Below are 3,745 nucleotides of genomic sequence, written 5' to 3'. Positions count from 1 at the left end.
AGAAACTGGATTAACGCCGAAGCTTCCGGAAACAACCGACTCAACATCGACTCACTGCTGCCACCCAGTGAACAAAAGTGGTATTACCGTAATCTTCCATTGTATACCGTTAAAATGACATTAATGTGGCGGACATTAACGCAAAACGAAAGACGTACTGTCTTTTCTCACAAATACTGCAAAGTAATTGGTGCCTTGGATTCCGTCTGGGATAACAATCATTACAATCAGTTCATTTTCGTGACGGTTTTCTCGATTTCGGAGGTGAAGTCTTGAAAAGATCCGCTCTTTGGGGAGATTCGTGTTTGATTTCTATCTCAAAGTGACATTTAATAGGGAGTTAAAAATACAAGTAAATTATCATGTAATTAATGCAGTAATTCTCAAAGAAAAGAAAAAAAAAGGTGTAAATACTTACTGAATCTCACAAAGTGATTTTGAGGCCGTAAATGAAATCGGAGCAGTGTGTCACCATGGCAACCGCTAAGAAACAGACCAAACTGTGTCACAACGTCAGCAGGCAGCTGCATGCAGCTTATGATCGAATATTATCATGATTAACATTTACTAATATGAGGATTTGCTTGGTTTGTGAATATTTACACGTGTTCTTTGTTCATATTAAAACCACCGGCACGTCTAAAGGAGCACTCTGACTGATTTATAGTGCCACCTCGTGGCGAGATTGCAGAATGCAAACACTGAGGGAACCTGTGGCCATTTCTATACATTCTCTCTGAAAATAAATCCAGAAAGGAATTTTAATCAGAGCGATTAATGCTGTAACTTTGAGTAAATTTTTTTTAAATTGATCTCTGGTTCCAGTGTTCAACAATCATTCATTCATTCGCTGCAATTAGTTTGCAGCGTTTGTTAACATCTTGTGCATGAAGAATGCATGTGATTTAAAAAAAACAACATCTTTTTGGACTTTGTTGAACGTTTTACAACATTTTACTGTGAAGGTTTACAAACACAGCAGAAGGAAAATTCCCCCACAAGCCACACGTGACCAACACTTCTTCACATTCACCGTTTTTTTTGTGTTTTTTCTTCCTACGAAAAGGCTGCAGAGATGAAGTAAAGAAACGACGCTCGCAAAGTGAGTGGATGCGGTTTGTAAAGAAAAAAAGTGAGAATTTGGCAATTTTAAAAATAACTAGGCCTTGAAACGCTGTCAGTTTTAATGCCAAGCAGCTTTATCACAACAGAGAAATAATCGATCAAACATATATTTTTTAATTTGCTCAGTTCTCGTCGCTGTGTTTGTGTCTGAAGGTGCAGTTTTGACATCAGGAGGCTGAAAAAGGTCTCAAAATGTGGATCAAACTTTCAGAAAGAAGAAGCTTATTAAGTGATTTTATATCCCTGCAATACTGGAAAAGTGATTCGTGTGTTGATCCTGGGATTTTTTTTTGTTTTTTTAAAAACTTTTTTCCAACATCCGGCCACATTTATGAACAGCAGCGACAAACACCATCAATAAATACACAACAGTAAATTCATGCTAAAATCATGGCACACGTGAACCTTTGGGAGCCGGAAGTGGTGGTATCGATCCGCCCCAAAACGTTAAAACCCGGCAAATAAACACGAGGTCGTGTGTGAAGGCCGGGCCGCCAAATGCCAAACGTTTCACTCTGACGGTTTCAAAAATAAAAGTCCAGGATCCGCTTTCACTGACAACTCTGATTCAATGAGGTCGAGCAAATAAAATACAGTTACGTATGTTAGTCACACTTGTGGCTAATTGGACAATTTTAATTTTGGTAATTGTCAAGACATACTGTGTATTTGCATCTATTTGTTCTTGAAACACACAATGTTTACTGCTGTGTGTGTAAAAGTACTGAAAAAAAGAGTTGAAAAGCAAAGAAATTCCGTTTTAAAAGCCCGTCAGTCACAGAGAAGGAGTGTTTCAGTAGCGGGAGGAGGAGGAGGAAGAGGAGGAGGAGGAGGAGGAGGAGGAGGAAGAGGGGAACGTTTCACGTTTTATGCTTCAAATACGTTTAAGAAAATACTGACAGGATTATTCTCCCTCCATTCCAGCGCCGCGTCAAAACACAGAACGAAAAGCCAGGATATTCACTCGTCTGCTGGAGGAACTGTACAAACCTTCATCTGGGGAAGGTGAGAGAGAGAGAGAGAGAGAGAGAGAGAGAGAGAGAGGGGGGGGTGAGAGAGAGAGGGAGGGGGAAAAGGAGAGAGAGGGAGGGAAAGCGAGAGAGAGAGAGAGAGGGAGGGAAGGAGAGAGAGAGGGAGGGTGGGAGGGAGGGAGGGAAGGGGAGAGAGAGAGAGGGAGAGAGAGAAAGAGAGAGTGAGGGAGGACGAGAAGGAGAGGGAGGGGGAGAGAGAGGGATGGAAGGAGAGAGAGAAAGAGAGAGAGGGAGAGAGAGAGGGATGGAAGGAGAGAGAGACATGAAGGGAGAGGAGAGAGAGAGAGAGTGGGAGGGAGGGAGAGAAGGAGAGGGAGAGAGAGAGGGAGGGAGAGAAGGAGAGGGAGAGAGGGAGGGAGAGAGAGAGAGGGAGAGTGAGAAAGAGAGAGAGAAAGGGAGGGGAGGGAGGGAGAGAGAGAGAGAGAGAGAGAGAGGGAAGGAGAGGGAGAGAGAGAGAGAGAGTGGGCGAGGGAGGGACTGAAAGTGGCCCCAGCACGGCCCCGGTGTGCACGCCAACACACACCAACCCAACACACACACACACACGACGACGACGACAACGAAGAAGAAGAGGATGCTGTGCATATTGGCTGCAGGTGCAGCAGGTGAGTATGGCTGAGGGTGGGGGCGCCGACAGCGACCCCACCCACCCCCGCCGCCGCCCCCTGCTGGTCGGACGCGGCGCCGCAGCTGCTCAAGGTGTGGTTGATTAATAATCTTAAAAGCCTGAGTAGTAAATGGCGGCGCATCGGTGTCGCCGTGAGGCGTGTACGGCGACCACAACCTCATCCATCCAATGGCCACGTGGGTCACGCCTCCCCCCCCCCCCCACCACCACCCCCAACCACCACCATCACCACCCCGTCTTTGGGAAAAAAAACAAAAAAAAAACGTCGCTAAACACCTCACATGAATTGTTCTTTACTAATCTTCGATAGGCGTCACCATAATACTCGTATAAGAAAAAAAAAAAAAAAAGGACAACACGTGATTATCATGTAGCGCTTTTGGGATTTACAAGGAGAAAAACTGTGTGTGTACCTAATGCGTCGTCACAACAGCGCCCAATATATTGTAAATACACCTTCATATATCCCACAATATAAGCAGGTGGAGCGTTTTCTATATACAAACACGTCCCGGGTGCACGGAGCAGGAGGGTTCAACGTCAACGGGCGGCCGCGAAACACCGTCGGGTATCAAAAGACGCGGACATTCAGGGTCTGCCTGGTGATAAAACGAGCCGTACAACAGTCAGGTTCAGACGCCGGCGGCGGGCGTCGTCTCGCCGCCCGCCGCCGCTTCGGCGCTCAGAAGTAGTAAAAAGGCCTTAAAAGAAGCAGTGCTTGGATGCAGGCATGCGAAAACAACATTCGGCCGAGAAGAAGAAGAAGAAGAAGAAGAAGAAGAAGAAGAAAGAACAGAAGCACGTCACGGGACAGAAGCCGGAAATAAGAGACGTTCAAGTCGAGTGAGAACCAAAAGAGCTCTTTCAGCCCATCGTCTCGTCTCGTAGGCGCCGGCGCCTCCACCGCCGGAGCCGCGCCGCGCCGCGCTGCCACCGCCGCCTTCAGCCGGGAGTGCCGAGC

This window comes from Blennius ocellaris (assembly GCF_963422515.1).
Source record: "Blennius ocellaris genome assembly, chromosome: 21".
Lineage (NCBI taxonomy): Eukaryota > Metazoa > Chordata > Actinopteri > Blenniiformes > Blenniidae > Blennius > Blennius ocellaris.
Note: the sequence above shows the minus strand (reverse complement) of the source record.